At 48.1% G+C, this 25,018-nt stretch overlaps 1 pseudogene; it reads left to right on the top strand.

The window, feature by feature from the left end:
- Window positions 1-5,053: 5,053 nt before the first annotated feature.
- LOC131483401 (large ribosomal subunit protein uL1-like) overlaps window positions 5,054-25,018 on the top strand; it is a 34,006-nt pseudogene continuing 14,041 nt past the window's right edge.

Here is a 25,018-nt window from a genome sequence, read left to right as displayed (position 1 = left end):
CAAGTCCCTGCTAGGTGTCCGAAGTGCTCAGCGTGGGAGGTACTGAACCCCTTGCGGCCATGGTGCCCAGATGCCGTGGCATGAGGCATCCAGAAAGCTTTAAGATCAGCGCCCTCCAGAGACACTCATGAGCACGTGCACGTGGACGCAGTGCCGGACTGTGCTCACAGGCTGTGCTGCGCATGTGCGGCCAAGCAGAAAGGCCTGGTGTCAGGAGGCATTAAGGAGGGAGTTTCCAGATGCCTCCTTAGCTTCTCAGCTCTGTCCTCTTGAGTTGTCCCTACAGCTCCCAGCCTCCCTGCATTTCGCAGAGTCCCAACCTGACAAGAGGGTAAGGACAGGGGCACCCGTGGCCCCCAGTTGCTGTGTCCCCAGGCGATGGGACCCTAGTGCGCGTGGGCACACATGTGCACAGACTCCTCCATGACGGGGCTGCAGCAGCACTGGAACACTTGAGGCTCCGACTGGGAGACTGTGAAGACCTCCCTTGGGGCGGGGGTGGGGAAGCGCTATGGAAAATGCTCAGGACTGACTCCAAGGTTCAGCCTAGAGGGTTCCCTGGGCTCCCTCTAGCCCACATGTGCATAATTACCCTGTGTTCCTGTGATAATCACACCTGCTTGTTTGTAAATGTTATCGTTGCAAAGTGACAGCTGGATGGAAAGGCCTGTAATTCTCAACAATAGTATTGAATGTTTGCCCATTCAGGGCAGTTAGCCTTTTGAGTGGATGGGTGTGGGAGGGGGGTTCTACTGCCCCTCTCAGGGGGTGCCTGCTCTTCCCGCACGCAGCTCACAGAATTCCAGCTCACTTAGTATGTGTTAATAGATACCTATTTTAAGAAGAGGTAGAAAGGCCAAGCTGGTGTCAGTGACAAGGAAACAGGGAAGGACTGTTAATGAAACATCAGATGGGAGGTTGAGTACACCGGGAGGCTGAAACTCCCCTGAGCCTGAAGAGGATAGAGAAAGCGGAGAAAACAGCACAGAGAGTGACGACATGGAGGTTCGGGCTGCAACCAATCAGTTGAGTGGAAACGAGGAGGAGCCTGTTGTGAGGAATGTGTCTCAGCTGTGAGCTCCACCACCACCACCACTGACACAGACACCACACAGGGCATTCTCTCCTCAGTTTTCAGAAAGAGAAGCTACTTTCTCCAGCTTTGGTCTCCTCTTTGTCACCACCACCAAGCCACGGGGACAGGCTTTTGGGAGGATTTGCATCTGTCTCCCGATACAAACTCGGGGCTGCTCTGGTTAACATTTGATCATGGTTTAATGAAATGGGGTACCTGAGCTGAATGACAGTTTTAATTATGTTCAAAGTAGCTTTTAAAGAATAAATAAATGAACGCATAAAAGATACAACAAATAAACAATTGTGGAGGCTTGGAAACATTTTTCCAAAATTCCTTGACATGCTTTCAACAGAGGGATGGAGTTGCTGTCCCCACCTCTTGAATCTGGGTCTGTTCTGCTTGGCCAAGCAGTGGGGATGATGGCTGTCTCATTTCTCAGGCTTCAAGAAACTGGTAACTTCTGCTTTCCACCTCTTGGGACACAGAGTGTGGGACCCCAGCTGCCTTTCTGTGAGGCAGCTCAAGCCACCTTGTGTAGACACCCACCGGGAGAGTATCCAGCAGCCAGCCCCGACTTGCCAGTTCTGTGATGCACCACCTTAGAAGCAGGTACAGATGAATTGTTCCAACTGATGCCATGTGGAGCACAGCCAAGCTTCCCGGCTAAGCCCCTGCTCAGCAAAAGAGTGAACAAAAGAAATAGGTGTTAAGACACTAAGCCTCGGCGTAATTCGTTCTGCATCAAGAAATCACTAAATCTGATTTATGAATAGATTTTATGCTATGGAATGGACTGTATGTAATAGTCTAGAACTGTGGCTTGACTGTTTATTCACAGACACTATTCCTGAAGCACTGGCTGCATGGCCTTGGTGGACAGATGCAATCAGAGCTTAGAACGTCAGGCTCCTTACCTGTAGAGGGAACAGGTTCCATCTGCTGCTTATATCGGGAGCATGGGTTTCCATATGCAGAGTGGCAGTGCCCTTGACAGAGAGCACTCCTCGACAAAGGGTGGCTCCTTGTTTTCCTCCAACCCCATTCCCCACCCCTAGGGGATCGGTGGTTAATTTTTTGGCTTGTTTTCAGAACTGACCTAGACAGGTAACTTGGTGAGAGTCATTGTCTCAGAGAGGAAGGGAGTGCTCAGATTCAGGGGTGGCAGAGAACTACAGTCTTTTGTAGTTTGGACTTTTTTCTTTAAACAATTTGCACAAACCACCTTTCAACAAGAAGATACAAGAATAAAAATATTTTTGGAGAAGTGGTCCAAAGGTCAAATAAAAAATGCATTTTCTGAAGCTAAGTGAATTTCCAAGAAGGGCAGGTCCCATGGCCAAACGTAGGTCTCAGGTTGTTTTTTTTTCCCCACATTTGCTTGTTGAAGGGAGGGGCTTTCATAAACAGGAACACTGGCTCTGAGGTGGGAAATGCGCAGTGTTCCCCTCCTCCCCCCACCTCCCAGGGCCTCTGTGGAGCTCATTCCGTGCTTGGCTGTGCATGGTCTGAACTGGGAGCATGCTTGTCCCTGTCAGCCTGTGGCCCAAACCTCACCTGTGGTGGGTGGGGCAGACACACCAGGAGTCAGACGCCTGTGGAAGCTTCTTGGAGCCAGCCTCCTGACCGGAGGGGCCACTTAGCTCCTTCTTCTGCAGAAAGCAGATAAAGACCTTAGTGACCATCCACTCTCAGCTCGCTCTCTCCTTCTGTGTCAGTCAATGCCAAGGTTCACACTGGGTCAGTGTTTTAGAACTGGATGGGGTCCTAGGTGGCAGGAGTAGCTTTCTGCCATTATCGTAGCTTGGATGGTTAATATTTCCTAAACCTTCTGGTTCACCGTCTTCTAGAGAGGACATTTTGAGCACCAAGTGCACTGCAGTCCTTTCTTCTGTGGGAGGGACTCATCATTGTGCATCAGTGCTGGCTTCTAACTCTCCCCCATCCCACTGATGGGCATCTGCTGGTCCATGAATGGCTTTGTGGTGTGAACACTGGGGGTCATACAAGGTGTGGAGGGAGTTGTCTGATCTGTAAAGGTTGGAGCTGGGCTGGAATACATCGTTCCCCAAAGGATAATCTCAGGAATACCAGTGCCAGAGTATAGACAGAAGTTCTCAGGTGGACAGGCCCTGTCCTTTTGCTGCGGGACTTTTTAGAGCCTTTAAAGTACAGTGGCCTGTGATGTTCATGTTGTCCCGAACATCCATGATCTGTGCCTGAGTCTGATGTGAAAGACTGGGGGCCTCATGGGTATCAGTTGGAAAGCCCTAATCTCCAGGGTCTGAGGATGTTATTAAATTAAAAAAATTACAGAGAAGGACAGGTTTATATTTATCTTCTGTGTCCCTCCTCGTGGCTCTCCTATAAATGGTCTCTGGAGGTTCCTGCTCCTCACTTTCCATGCTACCCAGGCCTGGACTCTGCTTCCTACTGGCTTAGGGTTTCTTCTCTGCTAGAAGGACCCTAATCCTACTGACCTGTCCCTCCACCAGCCTCTTCATCGAACATTTTCCCCTAGTGTCTCATTGTCTCAGAGCCTGGCTCTGCCTGCTGATTTCTCCCTAAGACTTCAAAGATGTCCGTCACCATTGTGCTGGAGGGACTTTGATATCTCTGTGCCTGCTCTGGTGTTCATGGGGCCTACCCATGTGGACCCACTGAAGATCTGCAACTAGAGGCTTCAGCTTTTCTCTCCTTGGACCCAAGCATTTGGGAATTTAGGAGTCTTCTTCGGTAAAGGGCCAGATAGTCAATATTTTCATCTTTGCTGGCCATCTGGTTTCTGTTGTAACTAGTCAGCTGCTACCACACTGTGGAGTGACAACAGGCAGTAGGTAAATGAGAGGGTGTGGCCACATGTGGCCTGAGTGCCATAGTTTGCCAATCCTTGCTCTAGAATATATCATGGGTGCCCTTGGAGCGCTCCACTGTTCACCAAATTATTATCTTTCCTCTCAGCCACAGCCTGGATAACAAGCTATAGAACTTGATTTCCATTTTATTTCACCCAAGGATTGGAGCCTATGCCCGAACTCGAACCCCAAGGCCTAGGGCCTTGATTCCTGGCTGGCTGTTGAGGGCCCGTGAGTGGAATTAGACAGGGAGGAGATTTGAGTGCGGTATTCTGACTGTTAGGACTGTCCGTCAGTGGAAGCTCATTTGAGAGACCGTGAGTTGAGGGGTCAGTACCCTGACATGGAGGGTGGGAACACCCAGCAATGCTTTCAGGTTACTTTGTTCTGGAAATCAGAGGTGGGTTTTGATGACCTCGAAGGCAATTCCAGCGCCTGACCTTCTGACGCGGAGTCAGAGCCTGGCTTCTCTCCTCCCCACCCCTACGTCCTCCTGAGTGGATCCCTCCCTAGGCTGCAGCTGGGTGTGTGGCCGCTGTGGCTTCCCTTGCCCAGTGCTAACTTGCCTTACTTAATTCCCCCTGCCCAGATCAAATAGAAACAGATGCCTGTTAGAAAAATGAATTGAAGCTGGGAATATAATATTGAGTTATTGAGTTATTTTGATGGACTCCAAAGCCTGATGCAGTCACACCTGGCAGCCACAGCCTCCGCTTTGTCTGGCTGCTTATTAGCTTTGGAGTGAGCTATAGCAGAATCCCTTCTTGCTCCAGGGACTGCTTCTTGGCTCTGAGAGCTTGTCACCCTCTGCATCCCTAGCAAATGTTACATGTGAAGCAGGGTGGAGGCATACTGGGCACAAAGCTCTTTTGTTGCCCCTGCTGACACTTCATGGACGCTGTTTGTTCTGAAGTTGCTCTTCTGGTGCATCTAAGCATCCCAGCTGGTGGACATCAACAGATTGGATCTGAAGCACAACCGTTGTCCCTGGAAGGGTGTCAGGACTGTGAAGGGTCTGAGTTTTTATCCTACTGGCAAGAGCACAAGTTAGCCTGGCACAGTTTTCTGGAGGCTGGAATAAGATACAACACTCCTGGCCTAGAGACAAAGGAGTTTATTAAACATGGCGGAGAAGTTGCCCTTGACTGCAAGCGCCATGGGCACGAGGCAAGTAAGTCTGGATGGATGATGGATGCCTGTTCACACAGTAGGTGTTTTATACCTGAAGAACTTGAGCTTAGGGGGCCAGAATCTTTTAGTAATGGCAGTAAGCGTGCCTGCTCTTTGGTACGGAGGGAGAGACTACTTCTGTAGAGAGTTTCTCAACCTAGGCTTCATGAACATTGTGGGCTGGGTGATTCTCTGTTGGTGAGGACTTTCTTGTGCACTGTAAGACGTCTGCTTGGCGGCATTTCTGGCATCTACATGCCACATGCCATTAACATCCTTATCCCAATTGTGACAAGCAAACATACGTCCAGACATGGCCAAGTGTCCGCTGAGGGGCAACATTGCCCCTGATTGGGAATCACTGCTCTGTGGCATGTAAACCATGTTCTCACTATTTAAATATCCTTGAGAAGAATGGGCATTCTTAGAACAAAGGGAAGTCGGTGTCTCTGATCACAAAGCAAGTAGAAACATGAGAGACCCATAAAGCACTGTCTCTCAACGACAGGCAGGTGCATGTCATGTTACCTGGATGGGACTGGATGGCAGTGATCGTCAGCATCCGGTCTGTGGCCCAGAGGTGGACTGTAAGACACAGTTATGAGCTGTATACCCATCCTGAATGCAAGACATTTCTTTGCTCTTATGGATGAACGGAAAGGAATTCGGTAGACTTTCATTTTTACGTGTGATTAAGGCCTACTTATTAGTACCCTACTAAGTTATCAAGGGCCAATAAAATGTGGTGTTTCAATCAGAGAGGCATCGAATGACAACACTCCGAGTGTTGAAACCCAGCCATCTGCTGAGTATTACTATCACAGAGGAAATGTCTAGGATATAAGAATAAGTCTGAATTTTGTTCACAGTATGATCATTGTTGTTTTTTGGTGGTCGGGTTTTAAGCTTGATAGATTGCTTTTGTGGTCATCCTACTGTGCACGTTCGTGATGTGAAGTGTTCAATTGCTTTCTGCTGACAATGGTATAGTGTAAGTGTGATCAGTGTGAGGTGTTGCTGACCATAGCCACTGCCATGAAGGTGGTTTGGTGGCCCTGATGCTGAGGGTAGTGCCGCCTGCACTGTGTTTTATGATTCGAAATATAAATTTACACTTCAATTGAGTGACAGACTTTTAACATGAGGAAACCATTGGGGGATTTTAACTCCCAGCTTTATCTGTTATACTTGATTTTGAAAGTTGATCTTCAGATACTGACAATACATCTAAATAATGTGATTTGTCCACATTGCTGGCATTTTTGTGCTGACTGGATGTGATGGTAACCTGTGACTCATGTGACTGTCAAGCTGTCACGAGTGTAGGGATCTAACAATGATACTGTAATAGGCATTTGGCTAATTTCCTTCTAGAGGCCAAACATGAGCTGAATAGTAGATTCTGGCCAAATGCTGAGGCTTCTACCTAGTCTAATGAGGACTAAGACAGCTTCTCCTGAGAAACCTGGCTGGTCCACCAACTGGGCACCATGACCAATCTCCCTCTGCAGGTGAGGTGGTCAAGATGGATGGTGCGTTGAGTTGCTTGATGTCTCTTGAGTTGCTTGATGTCTCTCGAGTTGCTTGATGTTTTTACTGGCTGCTCTTCTTGACTTTGATAATAAAATACTATTTATTCAGATTTGTCTTTATTAATATAGGTTTTATTCCATACTTTTTTTTTTTTGTTAACCTGTCAGCATGTGGTGTTGCCATTTAATTGAGTTCTATATTTTCTTTTCTTAAAACCCAATATGGAAACTTAAGGACACACACACTACAGTTTAAATAGTATTCCCTACTCTTCCCTTGATCATGGGGTGCCAAGACATTTGGTCAAACATTTTTCTGAATATGTCTGTGAGGGTGTTTTTGGATACGATGAACATTTGAATAGGTAGACTAAGTAAAACAGGTTGCCATCTCTAATGTGGGTGGCCCTTATCCAATCAACTGAGGGTCTGAATGGCACAAAACGACTGCATAAGAAGGAATTTCTTTCACCTTTCTGACTGAGCTAGACATTGGTTTTCTCCTGCTCGGGTATTGAAATTTACACCATTGGCTCTCCTTGTTCTCAGGCCTTCAGACTGAAGACTAGAACTAGAACTACAACACTTGGTCTCCTGTGGCTCCAGCTCGTTGACTACAGATGATGGGACTTCTCAGCTTCCATAATTGTATGAGCCATTTCTTTATCATAAATCAGTCTCTTTCTCTCTCTTGCTCATTTCCTCTATCTCTGTCTCATATTACTCTATTACAAGCAAATATCTGTATCAATATCATCTATGTCTATATCTCCTTTTGTTGGCTCAGTTCCTTTGGAGAACCCTGACTAATAAGAGGGACCATCTAGGGAAATAGAAGAGAGAGTGAGAATGTACTTCAGGGAAAGGAGAAACATCAACAAAGGTTTTCTTACTGTATGGATTACCACTGAGAAAGGCTGAATGTCAACCCACTGGAGGCTTGAGGAACCATGATTCACATTTCTTTCAGTGGAGGACAAGTGGCATGAGGACATTTTCCCATGGATTTGCATCTCCCGAGGATTGCCCTGGGACACGGATTTTCCAAACTTCCAAACTATGTCTGTCTGCATGTAACTTACCCAGCACATCTTGCAGCTTTGGGATGCAGAGAAACCGAATGCTGAGATACTAGTGCTCTTAGACTGGGAGCACTAGTAATGAGATGTAGAGCTGTCCAGAACCGTGGTGCTGAAGTTTCCTGGGCCAGAGGATCAATACCACACAGGTATAATAAAACTACCTGGTTACTTTTAAGATTATAGGGCATAGTTTTATAATATAATGGAAAGCTCCGTGAGGACATAGGGTTTTATTTATTTATTTTTTTTAATTTTTTTTTCAACGTTTTTTAAATTTATTTTTGGGACAGAGAGAGACAGAGCATGAACGGGGGAGGGGCAGAGAGAGAGGGAGACACAGAATCCGAAACAGGCTCCAGGCTCCAAGCCATCAGCCCAGAGCCTGACGCGGGGCTCGAACTCACGGACCGCGAGATCGTGACCTGGCTGAAGTCGGACGCTTAACCGACTGCGCCACCCAGGCGCCCCGAGGACATAGGGTTTTAAAAAAAAGTTTTGTTTATATATGTATCTCCTGTGCCTGATACATAAAGAAAACAATACATTTTTATTGAATGAATAAACATAAAATCAGATGTGTGAGCTCACATTATCCTCTTATAAAGCAAATAATAAGGCTTTTCTGTGTGTTGCCAAGAAGTCTACTTCAGCAGTTTGTTTGTCTCTAGTTCTTCATCACTTGATTTTTTTTCTTTCTGAAGAGGAAAAGGGGTGGGAAAGATGGGCCACAGGTTCTTGTGCTCACCCAGAGCAACTACTCTAAGTCATTCCCACCAGCAGGACTACTGCTGAACTCCAACCAGACAGTCTTCGCCTGTAGGTGGTGATCTTGGAACCGGAGGCAATGAGATACAAGGACACGGGGGGGGGGTCATTGGAAAGTCCTAACCAAGGGCAATGGGGAACCACTTTATATATTAGGGTGACAAATGTTTGGATGCTCACCTTGCTATTTAATTTTTACAACCCAAATTTGTGATAATCAGCATCTGTAAGGTTTAATCAGAATATGAATTGGAGTGGCTTTGCCTTGTTTTCTATCTTCATTACTCTTTCTCCCTTGGGTCATCGATGGAAATCTTTCAGTGCACAGGCCAGTGGGATATGAATGCATCCTTTCCCAAGAAACGACTCTGTGTAAGCTTAAAAGAGCTTATTAAATTAGTATGTGAGATATGATTTCATCCACATAATAAAAGCTGCAGCTGCTTTTAAAGAAATGAAATTGTATTGCACATGGTGTTCAATCTTCAGCCCTACCCACACAGGTGCTCTGTTGGAGAGATGCATGGCTCCCAGAGGGCTTCTTCAGGGAGGGACATCAGCAAGGAGACAAATGAGCCTTCCTGCTTTTCATACTATACATGTTTGCTCTTCATTCGTGGAGGTTGGAAGTCATGGATTTCATTACTGCAGTGCATTGAGGGCCAGGGAAAAAAAAATCCAATTTGCTACTGCCTCAATGACTTTGTGTTTTAATCAAATGGATAAGAAAGAGTCATTAACTGATGCTCAGACTGATTAAAATTCCAGTGAGAAGGAAAAGAAATGAGATTGTGACACAGCCTTAGAAGGTCACTTGCTCCCTGGTAGTTCTGCGCCTATAAAGTCTCCCTTGTTCGTTGTTACCATTACTGAGCACCCTTAGCAGATGTGGACAGTCGGGGTGGCATCCTGACCTTTGTCCCTTGGACAGTGGGGGTGGCAGTCCTGACCTCTGTCCCTGTGTCCAGGGTCTCTGGCTGTGAAGGAAGGTGCCTACCCTTCCTGGGATGATCCAGTGAGTGGACTATATAAATCCCCTTCAATATGGTGATAAAAAAAGTTTCCTTTTCCCTGCACTCATGAATCTTGATTTTAAATCACAGGAACTTTTTAAAGATGTGGCCACGGTACTGATTACCTGTATCCTGCAGGGTCAGTGGAGGTGCGGAAGGCAGCAGCAAATGCATCTGAAAGCACTCTGAAAGCTCTCAAGTGCTACTCAAATTTAGATGCCTGTGATTATTGTTATTATTATTTTTATCTCTCTCATTACTATTGTTACTGCCACTGCTACTATGAAGTTTTAAGATTGCACAGATTTTCCACATGGCTTGTTTGCTTGACAGGCAGAGATCAGAGGGGCAGTTGGTGAACGGGAAGCTTTCCTATGGAAGAATTTCTCGCAGCTGTCTCTGGGTGTAGCCTCGGGGCCCAGGAGAATTCATCCATAGAAGGGAATGGATTCCTGAGCAATTTCACTGTTGCCTCCATGAGGAGGTGAAACAGACACTTGTGCCTCAGAGCAAGCTGGTAGCCTGCTTTCTTTGTTCATTCCCTCATGCCCTCCTTCCTTATCCCATTAATAGTGAGTGGCTCCTATGTGTCAGGCACTGTTCTTCCTGAGAGTCACATTTCTCGTGATCCAAGAGGGACAAGGAGGAGCACTCATTTCTCAGTGTGTAGCAAGAGCCTCCAAGGGCTGGTAAGATTGGCCACACTCACAGGGCAGTGCACTGAGGCACCTGAGCAGGCTGGGAAGTGGGCCAGACCCGTGGAGACGTGGGGGGGGGGGGGCAGACAATCTTTAGGGAGTAAGCAGGAAATGCATGACTAGAATCAATATCAGAGACAGTTTGCAGAGAGCATGGACAGTTTTTAAAAAGTAAAATAGAAACAGAGGGTATATATAATGGTCAAGCAAAATGCACATTAGACTCAGAGGCCACGGTCAGTGGGAAAACCAAAATAGAGACCTATAGAGTGTAGTGTCCACAGACTTGCTGCCACTGAATAGTGAGCTGGGCTTAACTATGGAGAGCCCTCAAAAAACGAAAAATAGAAATACTAAGGGACCCAGCAACCCCACTTTTGGAAATACATTCAAAGGAAACAAAACCATTATCTTGAAGAGGTCTCTGCACCGCCGTAGCAGCATTATTCACAATAACTAAGACATGGAAACAGCCTAAGTGCCCGCCGATGGTTGAATCGATAAAATGTGCCATGTGCACGCGCGCACACACACACACACACACACGATGGAATACTATTCAGCCATTAAAAAAATTGAGATCCAGAGCACCTGGGTGGCTCAGTCGGTTAAGCGTCCGACTTCGGCTCAGGTCATGATCTCACGATTTGTGAGTTTGAACCCCATGTTGGGCTCTGTGCTGACAGCTCAGAGCCTGGAGCCTGCTTCAGATTCTGTGTCTCCCTTTCTCTCTGCCCCTCCCCCACTCATGATCTGTCTCTCAAAAATGAATAAACGTTAAACAACAACAACAACAACAACAAAAATCAAGATCCTGCCATTTGTGACAATGTGGATGGACCTTGAGGGTATTATGCTAAGTGAGGTAAGTGAGACAGAGAAAGACAAATACTGTATGATCTTACTTATAGGTGGATTAAAAAAAAAAAAAGCGAAGTTCACAGCAAAAGAGATGAGTTTCGTGGTTACCAAAGGCGAGAGATGGGGAGGATTGGAGGCAGATGGCGAAAAGTGCTACCTTCCAGTTATAAGATAAGTAAGTTCTGGGGAGGCAGTGTGCGTCTTGATGACACATAGAGCTAACACTGCTGGATGGTGTATTTGAAAGCTGCTAAGAGAGGAGATGGTGAGTTCTCAAGGGAAAAAAAAAACACATTTTTCCATTTTCTTTTCCTCTTTTGTATCTATGTGAGATAATGGGTGCTGGCTAAACAGTGTGGTGATCATTTCACAATATATGCAACTCACTATACTACCCATCTTAAACTTATACAGCACTGTATGTTGATTATATCTTAATAAAACTAAAAAAAAAAAAAAAGAAAAGCCCTGGGCTCAGAGCTCTGCAGGGGCCAGTGTGGAAAGGGACGAGCAGGTGGATATCTGGTCTCCATTTCCCGGGTCAGAGAAACAGCCTGTCCAACTCAGTAGTGTGGTTTAGACAAAAGCAACAGGGGCTTTTTCCCTTACCTGTTTGGATACCGTCTTGGAAGTCTGTGAACTGACACTTCCACTGTCCCTACCGCTTCTGAGTCTGGAATCGTTCTTGGCTTGCAGTCTTCAGCTTAAACCCAAGTCAGGGGTTGTAATGTCCTGCAGCAGGTAGAGGGACACTTCCTTTTGGAGGCTCCGAATTGCTTGTCTTCCTCAGGGAGGTTCTCATATTTCAGGATGATTTAAATAACCAAGGCTCATATCATAACTTTGCTAATTAAAGCAAAATCGATCCCTAACTAGAATCTTATTTTTACTTAATTTTTAAATGTTTATCTTTTTGAGAGAGAGGGAGAGACAGCATGTGAGCAGGGGAGGGGCAGAGAGAGAGAGGGAGACACAGAATCCAAAGCGGGCCCCAGGCTCCGAGCTGTCAGCACAGAGCCCGACGCGGGGCTTGAACTCAAAAACCACAAGATCATGCCCTGAACCGAAGTCAGATGCTTAACCGACTGAGCCACTCAGGCACCCCTAGAATCTTATTTTTATTTTTATTTCTATTTATTTATTTATTTTATTTATTTTTGAGACAGGGAGAGACAGAGCATGAACAGGGGAGGGTCAGAGAGAGGGAGACACAGAATCCAAAACAGGCTCCAGGCTCCGAGCTGTCAGCACAGAGCCCGACGCGGGGCTTGAACTCACAAACCACAAGATCATGACCTGAACCGAAGTCAGATGCTTAACCGACTGAGCCACTCAGGCACCCCTAGAATCTTATTTTTATTTTTATTTCTATTTATTTATTTATTTATTTATTTATTTATTTATTTATTTATTTAATTTTTGAGACAGGGAGAGACAGAGCATGAACAGGGGAGGGTCAGAGAGAGGGAGACACAGAATCCGAAACAGGCTCCAGGCTCCGAGCTGTCAGCACAGAGCCCGACGCGGGGCTTGAACTCACAAACCACAAGATCATGCCCTGAACCGACGTCAGATGCTTAACCGACTGAGCCACTCAGGCACCCCTAGAATCTTATTTTTATTTTTATTTTTTATTTCTATTTATTTATTTATTTAATTTATTTTTGAGACAGGGAGAGACAGAACATGAACAGGGGAGGGTCAGAGAGAGGGAGACACAGAATCCAAAACAGGCTCCAGGCTCCGAGCTGTCAGCACAGAGCCTGACGCGGGGCTTGAACTCACAAACCACAAGATCATGACCTGAACCGAAGTCAGATGCTTAACCGACTGAGCCACTCAGGCACCCCTAGAATCTTATTTTTATTTTTATTTCTATTTCTATTTTTATTTATTTATTTATTTATTTATTTTATTTATTTTTGAGACAGGGAGAGACAGAGCATGAACAGGGGAGGGGCAGAGAGAGGGAGACACAGAATCCGAAACAGGCCCCAGGCTCTGAGCTGTCAGCACAGAGCCCGACGCGGGGCTTGAACTCACGGACTGCGAGATCACGACCTGAGCCCAAGTCGGCCGCCCAACCGACTGAGCCACCCAGGCGCCCCTAGAATCTTATTTTTATTTTTTTTTTAATTTTTTTTTTCAACGTTTTTTTAAATTTATTTTTGGGACAGAGAGAGACAGAGCATGAACGGGGGAGGGGCAGAGAGAGAGGGAGACACAGAATCGGAAACAGGCTCCAGGCTCCGAGCCATCAGCCCAGAGCCTGATGCGGGGCTCGAACTCACGGACCGCGAGATCGTGACCTGGCTGAAGTCGGACGCTTAACCGACTGCGCCACCCAGGCGCCCCTAGAATCTTATTTTTAAAAAACAACATAAGAACACTAAAATGATTGTGATGGTAACAACCATCAGGTGGGGAATCGGGCAGGGCCAGAATTCACTGAGCATGCTGAGTTAGCCCTTCTTGCCTCCGTCTCCTCTCTACCAGCCACCTGCCAGGGGTGCCCTGGGACCAGTCCTTCTGGACCCAAAGCGGGGAGTTCGGTTCTCATGAGGAGGAGGCAAAGAGCACATGGGAGAGAGAGTGCTGTTCCAGCCAGAGGGGTGTTCTGCTGTATTCTTGTCCCAGTGACAGAGTGTCTGTGGCCACCATGTTGCACAAGTGTTGCGTGGAGGGGAACAGCAGCTTCAGGCAGAGACACACTGTGTCAGAAGGGTGCCAAACCTCGGGACTGATAAAGTGTGGTTGTTATAGGGGCCCCCAGCTGGCTCAGTCCATTGAGCCTCTGGCTCTTGATTTCGGCCCAGGTTGTGATCTCGTGGTTCATGAGTTCGAGTCCCACATCAGCCTTTGCACTGACGGCATGGAGCCTGCTTGGGATGCTCTCTCCCTCTCTGTGTGTGCCCTTCCCCCACCACTTGTGCTTGCTCTCTCTCTCAAAATAAATAAATAAACATTTAAAAAATGTGGTTGTTCTTCTGTTAATTTGTTCTAACAGTAATAATGGAACATAGCAAGCTCTCACATCACACCTACTCTGTGCCAGGCATTGTTTTATATCCTCATGTGATCGTTGATACAGCTTGCAAAACGCTGAGACTGCCACCTGTTTGCTTAATTCTCCATTCTCTGGGTGACGCATGGTGTGTTTTATAAAATGAGAATATTGTAGCTTTATTTTTATCCATTTTTCTCACGATTCGGGCTTCTCTACCAACCTTAACACTGAAGCGTCTAATTCACCCAGGTGGAGAAAATTCGGGGCCTGTAGCTTCTGAGGAACCAATGACCCATATGTGTGATCCTTTCAGATCTGTCTCTTCTCTGGTTACCTGCAAGGCTGTGGATTTGGCCGTGAAGTAGAAGCCCGTTCCTGCAAGGATGAGTTGGAGTTTTGTTCTGTCTTTGAGACACCTCCAGTTTCTTTGAAAACTCCTCCAGAGCATCTTCAGAGCCTTGGGTTTTCTAGTGAAGTTATGGTGGGGGACATCTCAGGGGGTGGATCAGATGGAGCTGAGTAGGGAGAAGTGTCCTCGGCCCATTCACCATCCGGAGGATGGCGGGCCTGTTCATTATGTACCTTCTCTTCTTTCTTCTTCCGAAGTCTGAGATCAGAACTGTGGTAGCCATGTCAAGAGGAAACCACCCTGCTCTTGTCCCTGCAGCCACGTGGGGATGTAGCTGACTATTCTCCCTCCTGGTCTGTCATGGTACGCAGTGTTCCAAGGAACCTTCTAGGATCTCGCAGGTGGCTTTGGTCAGCCGTGCAGAGAGTGGCTCCGTCTTTCAGGGGTAGACTCACAGGAGCCAAGCTAGCAAGACTGATGCGTAGAACTGGCAGCCTGATTTGTTTAATTGACAGTGAAAATTCTGGCACAGCAGGTGCACAGCGTGGGTGGTTTGAAGTGGGTGTTTGCACACTGTATATCCACAGGCGGTGGAATCCAAAGCTGGTTGGCTGAGTGGTTCCAAGGTGCCAGGCTTGGCATCCATTTCACAGTGGGTACCCTCTCACCACTGGGAGGGAGGCCAAACAACCTTCTAGTGGCCAGCTTCTCTCTGGGTCTCTTCCCTACCTGCCTTCTGGTTGGCATCCCGTGTTTCTTCTCACATCTGCTCCCTTCTGCTGAGTTGGCTCCAGGAGGCCCGTGGCCCAAGAGCTTCTGCTCTTCAAGGTGATTCCCATCTCTCTGCTCTATTCGTTGCAGACATTACAGACTTCAGGGTAAGACCTCTTGGGCCTTCCAATATCTCAGTTACTGGGGGATGTGTGAACCAGTCCTGGGGGTGAGGAGGTAAGGAAATGTGAACAGTGAAACGGTACGCTCCATTGGAATGCCATGGTGCGTATGTTGGTTCTTCACTGACAAATTTCCTTTCCCTGGTGATTTCCAGGCCTCCCTTGTGGTGCTATCTGAAAATAATCATGCTCATCGCCAGCACACATGGATGCCCTCATGTGTCAGAGGGCTGGAGGGCACAGAGGCTGCTGAGGAAAAGAACGCCAGTGTTCACAGTGAAGAGGTGGAGGCCTCGCAGGAGGCAGCTCCAGGTTCTTGTCCCTGCCCCGTCCTGGCTGAGGCTGGTGATGAATGAGGGAGGGTCCCGGGGGTGGCAAGCAGGTGAACCAGTGTGACAGGATTAGCCTGGAGAAAGCTGACTATGTGTTAGAACTTCTCAGATGTGCTCAGGTGTTTGCTTGCCGTGATTAAAAACCCATTTTAATTGTTTTCTTTGATATGCTGCCATTCAGTCGCTGAGGTCATCTGACTTTAAGGGGATATATTTCTACCCTCATTGGATGCCTTCATAGAACTCATTTCATTTTCAGTTTAAAAGAGTGGTTCACACATGTTTTTCCCCCCTTCTGAATTGTCTGTTGTGCAAAGGAAATTGGTTTACTTACCCTGCTGTAAGGGAGGTGTGACTTTCAGTACCACCAGGGATATTTCTAGAGGGTGGCCCCAACTGACACCCTTGGTCCTCATTACTGTTAATTACAACATATCTGATGGGTTATTTCACATCTGTAGCACCTGTCATCCATAGCAGAGGTGATACGGTGTGTGTTTCACTTCTCCAGGGATGTGGGCACCTCTGTGCTTCTTTTTATTTCTTTTTATTATTTTTTTAAGTTTATTTTTTTTTTATTTTGAGAGAGAGAAAGAGGTCACAAGCTGGGGAGGGTTAGATAGAAGGAGAGACAGAATCCCAAGCCATATATCCATATCTGTATCTACTTGTCTATTTATCTATCTTATTTATGTACCTGTCTATCTACCTATGTATTGTATGTATGTAGTATAGTATATGAATAGAGTAAATTCTCAGTTTTTGAGCTCAAATCTTTGGACGTTACTTTACATAGAGTGGTTATATGCTATGGGCTGAATTGTGTCCTCCCCAAATTCATACGTTGGAACATCAACCACCATTGTCACTGTATTTGGAGATAGAGCTTTTAGGAGGTAATTAAGTTTAAATAGGTCATCAAGGTGGGTGTCCTAATCCAATAAAATTGATGGCCTTATAAGAAGAGGAGGAGAAAGAGATCTCTGTTTCTCTCCCCCCACCCATGCTCCAAGGAAGGACCATGGGAGGACACACGAGGAGGTGGCCATCTATGAGCCAAGAAGAGAGCCCTGGTCACACCAGCAAGCTGATGTCAGACTCCCCACCTTCAGAACTGTGAGCAGTAAATTTCTGTTGTTGCAGTCTGTGGTGTTTGTTACGGCTGCCTGAGCTGACTGATACACCACGGCTGGTAAATCATTCAACGTTCATTCAACAAGTGAGGACGCCATGCATGTGGGTGGAGGCCATTTATTCCCACCATTAGATTTTGGGAGTAACACTAGTGTTGAAACATAGTTTCTGAATTTCCTATTTATGTTTCTCTCCTGCCTTCGCGTCTGACCTTTGGCCATCACAGGCTCACAAATTGCTCAGAATCACAAGGTCTGCGATGAAGCTGTGGCAATAATTCAAAGGATTTGTTTTCCTACTCGGGCTCTATCCATCTGATTACATTGTAACCAATATTTGCTGCTGTCCCTGTGGACAGAATTTGTTCATAAACTACAAAGAAATTGCACAGCCATGGAAGAAATCAACTTGTTAAATGGGCTGTGGTTTTTCTCCCTAAGCAACAGAGAACCTGTAAAACACTGTTGTGCTAAAAACAAACAAACAAACAAACAAGAAAAAAGGAAAAAAAGAAAAGTAAAAGAAGCAAGGGAAGAGACCCCCAGACGCAGAAGAAACATTCTTGGAAACTAAGTTCTCAGAGCATTCACGCGCCTCCCCTGCTTATTCTAATAGGGGCTATGGTGGTGTAACTCTCTTTCTTCCACTTGGGACATTTTTCAAGGACGTGTTGGTGAGGAAAAACAGCTCCATCAGCAGAGGCACGTGTGTGTCTGCTGGAATTGATCCATTCCGAAGGCAGCTAACTTGGTCAGCAAATCCCAGGAACCGGGGTGGGTGTCAGGCTCCGGTCTGCTCACCCTCGTGTGTGAGCTGCTCTCTACCTTGAAGAGACAGACGTGGGTGCTTGCTTAGGTCGTCTCTCTGTGTCACGAAGTGACGGGGGGCACACATTTCCCCACAATGCTTTAGAAGAAATGAGTGGCCGTGTGACCGGGATCCTCTAGCCAGGACTCGGCCTCCCATGGGGTCCCCACCAGGAGGGCACCAGGTGTCCAGGCCAGCACAAACCGTCCCTGTCACCCGAGTGCACTTCCGTCTCTTGCACGAATGGAGTGACAACAGTACAGTAAGCTTCCCGACCTCTCTGCCATCAGTGCCCTGTGGCTCCTCGTAAACCTGTCTCTCCTACCGCCCTCACTCATCCCGGTAAATGCCACCCTGGACCGGTGCCACTGTCTGCCACTTGGGTTCTGGGTAACTAAAGGATAATACATACTGGCTTTAGAATATTTTCTTTTTGTCTCCTGGGACTCCATAGGAGCTGGGAAAGTCGTCGTCTCTGGTTTGGCTCAAAAAACAACATTCTGAAATTGTGAATAAAGACAGAGAATGCTCCCTTCCACCCCTGCAACAAGCCACCGTCTCTTCCCCACTTCTGTTCCTTGCCAATGTCTCTTCCCCACTTCTGTTCCTTCCCAATGCCTCTTCCCACTTCTGTTCCTTCCCAATGTCTCTTCCCCACTTCTGTTCCTTCCCAATGCCTCTTCCCCACTTCTCTTCCTTCCTAATGCCTCTTCCCCAGTTCTCTTCTTCCCAGTGCCACAGCTGCTGTCTACACGTGATGCCACTGGGCCCAGGAAACACAAGGAGAGGGGGAAGACTCAGCTTGCTCCTGGGACCTTCCCTCCTGATGGTGCGATGTTTGCTCTGGTACGCCTTGGCCTTTGTCATTCTCTGCCCATGCGCATGGCACGTTCGTGGCATGACCCAGCATTTCAGCACAGACACAATTGCTCAACACCCATTTCACGACTGGCGTCCACTGGCTGCACAAATATCATTTTAGATGCTAAATAATGTTTAGGGGCAAAGGGAAGTGAGGATATTCTTGGACAAAAGGGAATGCTCGTTATCCGTTATCTGCTGAATAGAAAAGGAACTAGAGAAGCCTGGAAAGAAACAGCTTTAATCCAATCACACACACACACACACACACACACACACACACACACGCACACACGCACGCGGAGTCTCACTAGAGTCTGGGCCGGCCATGCAATTTCACCTGAAACACGGTTACCAAGACCTGCCTCCTCCTTCCTGCATCTGAGCGACTGGGTGCTGCTGGCCGTGCTGAGGCAGGGAGGGTGACGTGTGAAGGTGCCATACAAAGTGCCCCTCACACGTCCCTCTTGCTCAGAACCCCTCCTTGGCCTGCGTGCGGAGAGATCCAGAGATGAGAGGTTCACTTTTCCATGCTCCACTGGGCCTTGTCTCTCTTGTGTCCGCTCTCTCCCAGAGCTCCCAAAAGTACCTTGACAGGCACTGCCCTCTCGTTAGGAGGAGTTATGAAATCCAGCGTGAAATCCTGAGCTTGGCCAGGAAACAAGAGACACAGGTGCTCGGCAGACTACCGCCCCCCACCCCTGCTCAGGACGTTGGAATTAAGAACTGCTCACAGTCCCTCACACCAGCGAAATACAACTCTGAGAGCTTTCTGGTAAAATGCAACATAATTCAGATGACTTGAATGTACGCAAGTACATTTCTTTTTCTCTGAAGTTATTTCTTTCGGGCAGAAAATTATTTTGTTAGCGTCTTGGGAGAAAGCAGGTGGAAGCGGCTAGGTTAGAGCCCCTCTGTGCAAGCAAAATAATGTGCAGCAACACTGAAATTGCTTTATTCTTTCTCTGAAAACGGGAGGAATAAATCAGGGGGTCGTAAATTTGGAACAGTAATAGTGCAGCCACGACCTCGCCACAGCCAACACCGTCATTTTCGGGGCTCCCAGAGACGTGGCTGACGATGGGGGAGGCGAGGTTGCAGGTGGCAGGCTCTCTGGTCAGGGGCACGGGGCTGTCTGCTCAGGGGACAGGATGTTTTCTTCAAGCTCCCAGGGAAGAGCCACGTGTAAGTGTCAAAAGTGCGAGCCTGGCGTTTCCTCAAGTTCCACCCTGAGTTCCTGTATTTGGGTCACGGTCAGAAGGGAACAGAATCCAAGAGAGACAGGCTTGAGTTCAACAGACTTGCCAAGTGCCTCTCCACAGAGCGGTCACCTTTTAATTGAAGACAGTGGCTGCCCAGTGGCAGAGGCTGGGTGAGCCCCTAAGGTGACTGCTGAGAGCCCCAGCATGCGGTGGTGACGTTAAGCCACCTCCATGCCATGTGATCAAGCGTCACCCTTCCTGGGCGTTCAGGTCCTATTAGTTCTGATCGGCCAAAGTGCTCTGGGTGGCTCATCACTTCACATTGAACTGTCCCCTGTGTCTTCATAAGATTTTCGTTTTCTTTTTAACTGCACAGCGGGTCCGTTTGTTTCTGTTTTGTTTTGCTTTGTGTTTGAAACGGCACGCAAAGCAGTGGGCAGTGGGAGGGAGAGGCAGGTAATGAGCTGTCTGTCAGGGAAGCACCCTGGTTGGGAATCCGGGTTTAAAGCACGGGGTGTGAGGATCTGGGTCCCCCTTCTTGCTGCTGCTGGAGTGGATGGCAAATCCTGGGATGTGGAACAATCGAGGGCAAGTGTGGGCTGAGGGGTTGTCGGCTGTGTCCCCTGAAGCCGGGGTCTATTTCTGGGTGGAGGGAGGCATGACAGCCAGCCTTCCCAGGGCCCTCTCTTCAGAGTCTCCGCCTTGCCCATCTTGGGGGCGGAGCAAAGAGGAAGAGGACGGGGACGACGCCAGCTGCCGTAGCTGCAGTCTGGCTCAGGCTCAGAGCTCTGGGTGTCCCCGCACCCCTGCCCGGTGGAATAAAACCCACACCCCACTGGCCCGTGTTCCTCATTCTGTCTCAACACGAACATTCACGCCCAGGCCCCGGCAGGTGACAGGAGCAGGACACTACTTGGAAATCATACCTGACACGTGTTTGTCCTTGTGATTCCCTTTCACTCTAATTCTTCTGCCATTGACCTGGACAGTGAGTGAGGCCAAGGCTCGTGGCCTCAGGAAGGGAGGACACGCAGATTTACAATCGTGGCTTTGCGTTCAAGAGTTGTCTTGGGGGAACTCTAGCTGTACAGTGCAAGAGGTTTTGAGGACAAGGATGGATTTTACGTGATTATTTATTGGGTTTTGGGTTTCGAATGCCAAAGCTTGGCCTTCAGTATTAGGAGTGACGTCCAGAAGCCTCAGAGTATCAAGGCTCTGCTGTCTGCCACACAGACAGTGCGAGTGGGGGTGCTTGCGCAATTCCCCTGCATGGAGGGGGCACAGACCCTCAGGCCACAGGTGCTGTGGGCACCTGACCCTCCCTCCTGAAGAGGAAGTTCCCGTTGGAGAGGGGCATCCGTGCGGCACAACCACCACTGTATGAGGCAGATCTAAGCAGAGATGAATGACGTCACAAGCCCTATCCTTGACCCCACTCTTAAGCCCTCACACTGGGCACAGAGCAGGGTCTGAAGGTTCCCCACAAACATCCGTCGCCCCAGGAGAGACAGGTGCTGATGGAGAATGGCCAGTATCAGGCATGTGGGCTCAGGACCAGAGGCCATGGGAGCACCCACTATGGGAGCATCCGCTAATGTAGGAGTACTGGAGAGGGAGCAGAGCAGAGGCCATGGGAGCACCACTGTGTGCTCCCACCATGGTGTAGAAGGCACTCTGCCGTGGATGCCAGCCAGGACACGAAATAGCCACAGATCAAGTTGTCCCTCTTCTTGACATCACGACATCATTACAGAAGTTCACCGGAGCCCAGGTGTCACGCACATAGGGAGGAAGGAGGTGTGGGTGGGGCCGGCTCCGCAGGTGCTCAGGACAAAGTGTCAAGGCCGCGGGGTCCATGATGGAGCTAGAACCACCCAGTTTTGAGCTTCCAAGTTTGTGACCACAAATTTCGACCTTGCCACTTTACTAGTTGGCACACAACTACCTTACCTGCCATTGGACGAGACTTTCAGTCAATCCTACAGTCTTCTGGGTCTGGCAGGAGAATTCTCAGTTAGGTTGATACATGATATATTTTGCATCAAGCACACCCACCGTGAACATCAGTGGTGCTCGGCTTATGGAAAAGCAAACGTAGGCCGAGGGAAGTATCTGAAGCTGGTTCTCGGTGGCTGTACAGCACGAACCGAACTGTAAGAAACTCACTGTGTGCAGTGTTAGAGCCAGAGGTCTCGGGTACCGTAGGGATGAGGGGCTTTGGCTGTGGAGAGTGGGGACGTCCACGAGTCTTCTGGAAGCAGGGCTGTAGGGCTTGACAGACACCCGCTTTGCCTTCTGGGTCCCACCAAGCACAGGTGCCATACTTCTTGATTGGAGACAGTGGCCTTGCCTCCCGTCAGCCTCCCCCTCCCAGGGCTGTTCCAGTTGCTTCTTCTGACCACACAGGTCCTGTTCACGTGCCCAGGAAGGTCAGCCAAGCCTCCCCATGGCTGCCAGCTGGGCTGCTGGCCCTCTGTGACCTCGGGGGTAGCCTGGGCTCCCCTGCTCTTCATACTTGACTCCGTTCTTCCTTCTTCCCCTTCTCTGGCTGCCCCGTCCGCTGTCAGAGTGTGGGCTTCCCATCCTCTCTGTTCCTTTGCAGCCTGAACGCTGGTTCTGAGAATAGTCCTGGCTCAGGGCCTGGAAAAAATCACCGAGTCAGAACCTCAACAGAACAACTCACACGGCTGCTTAGCGAGCGTAAGAGCCGGATATTCTTACGGGATGTCTCTGATGTGCTGTGGTAGCAAGATACAGTGCCCTTTCCAACTCTGGGGCTATTTGCAGAAGACGAACTGGGAGGGGGCTTCTAAAATTGGGGCATCCGCCCTCCCTGATGGGGCCAGGAGAGCGTGAACACACACCTCCTTCCCCTGCCTCCTTATACAATATTCCGCCGCTCACCCCAGGCTGCGGCAGTCACAGCGCGTGCATTACGGGTTCAGGATCGCACTTCATCCATCCCCTTGGCATGACATCTTGAGGAGCCTTCATTGTATCAATGATGCATTCACAGATCTTGTCATCCAACGGATTGCTTTTGGAAGATTTTTCCTGATGAGTGAATCTGACCTCCAGTGTCAGGTCCCGGATTTCCCGATGGGAAGTGAGACCCTGCTGACCCACATTCCCAACCTGGATGGGGACAGGTGGTCTGTTCGCCTTGGGTTCACGGACACCACCACTGCCCCTCTGCCCATCAGCTCCCAGTGCAAGTGTGACTTCCTCAGAGAGGTGGTCCCTGAGTCTTCTGACCAGGAAAGACCCTCTGATATTGACCCACACAGCACTGTCCCCCCCCACCATAGTGCCCAGCCACCACAATTTTACCCACACTTTGGGTTTTTTTGGTTAATGTGTGTATTAATGTCCTAGGGCAGTTGTAACAAAGTACCACAAACTGGGTGACTTGGTACAACAGAAATTTATTGTCTCACGGTCACGGAGGCCAGAAGTCTGAAATCAAGGTATCAGCGAGGCTGTGCTCCCCCTGGAGGCATGAGGGAGGCGTCTGTTCCAGGCATTTCTTCTGGCTCCCTGTGGCCTCAGGTGTCCCTGGCTTGGAGACGCATCATCCCACCCTCTGTCGACACACATGCTTCACACGGCACTTCTCTGTGTCCAAATCCCTTTTATAAGGTCACCAGTCGTAGTGACTTTGGGCCCAAACCTAATGGACTTATTTTAAGTTGTTGATCTCGTAGAGATCCTATTTCCAGGTAAGATCACATGCTGAGGTACTGGTGGTTAGGATGTCAACATACAAACTTTTAGGGGACATGAGCCAGCCGATAGCAGTATGTTGCCTCCATGAAGGCAGGGAACTTGTTTGTTGTTATTTTCAGGGGAGCCCCCAAACCTAGCATGCTTTCTGGCCTAGAGGGAGTGCCTAACAGCTATAGCCGAATGTATGAATAAAAGAAAGAATGAATGAATGAAAGCTGATTACCTGAGATCACCCCCACTGCCCTCATGCACCTGCGGCAACCTTGAAAAACAACTACTCACAGGTGTCTTGAGACAGCTCCAACCACACAAGAATCAGGCCTCATCCTATCTATCCTGCCTTTCGTTGTTAGAGAATCTGAGTTTGAGGGAAACCACAGTGAATTAGCTCTGCTGTCCTCCCCCCTGGATTAGTGAATAGTGGAGAGATGTAGAACAATAAATAGAAAGAGTTTGGCCTTCAACAGGCACATGAAAAGATGCTCAACGTCGCTCCTCATCAGGGAAATACAAATCAAAACCACACTCAGATACCACCTCACGCCAGTCAGAGTGGCCAAAATGAAGAAATCAGGAGACTATAGAGGCTGGAGAGGATGTGGAAAAACAGGAACCCTCTTGCACTGTTGGTGGGAATGCAAATTGGTGCAGCCGCTCTGGAAAGCAGTGTGGAGGTTCCTCAGAAAATTAAAAATAGACCTACCCTCTGACCCAACAATAGCACTGCTAGGAATTTATCCAAGGGATACAGGAGTACTGATGCATAGGGGCACTTGTACCCCAATGTTTATAGCAGCACTCTCAACAATAGCCAAATTATGGAAAGAGCCTAAATGTCCATCAATTGATGAATGGATAAAGAAATTGTGGTTTATATACACAATGGAATACTACGTGGCAATGAGAAAAAATGAAATATGGCCTTTTGTAGCAACGTGGATGGAACTGGAGAGTGTGATGCTAAGTGAAATAAGCCATACAGAGAAAGACAGATACCATATGGTTTCACTCTTATGTGGATCCTGAGAAACTTAACAGGAACCCATGGGGGAGGGGAAGGAAAAAAAAAAAAAAGAGGTTAGAGTGGGAGAGAGCCAAAGCATAAGAGACTGTTAAAAACTGAGAACAAACTGAGGGTGGATGGGGGGTGGGAGGGAGGGCAGGGTGGGTGATGGGTATTGAGGAGGGCACCTTTTGGGATGAGCACTGGGTGTTGTATGGAAACCAATTTGACAGTAAATTTCATATATTAAAAATAAAAAATAAAAAAAAAAGAGTTTGGCCTTGGTCAAGTATAGGTTTGGCAGATTTGGCAGATAAAAATGTAGGATGTGCAGTTAAATGTGAATTTCCCAAATATTGCATAGGACACAGTTACACCAAAAAGATGCCTTATTTATCTGAAATCCAAGCTTAACTGGGCACCTTGTGGTTAGTCTGGCAACCCTGGCTGTGGTTGGCATCTTGGCGGTGCACTAGATTTTTGAAAATTATAAGAGATTCCTCTGGAGATCAGAGTAAGAGGTAGGAGAATGGGGACTCTGAGTGAGGAGAGGTGAGAAGGGCAGAGCTCCAGATGGATCTGCTGGGGCCAATTTCTTCTGTGTCCGGCTTCTCCTATTTAGGTATAAACAGCTCTAGAGAAGCTTCTCACTC

Source organism: Neofelis nebulosa, chromosome 1 (assembly GCF_028018385.1).
Source record: "Neofelis nebulosa isolate mNeoNeb1 chromosome 1, mNeoNeb1.pri, whole genome shotgun sequence".
NCBI classification, from domain to species: domain Eukaryota; kingdom Metazoa; phylum Chordata; class Mammalia; order Carnivora; family Felidae; genus Neofelis; species Neofelis nebulosa.
Note: the sequence above shows the minus strand (reverse complement) of the source record. Positions and strands in the feature narration are given on the sequence as shown.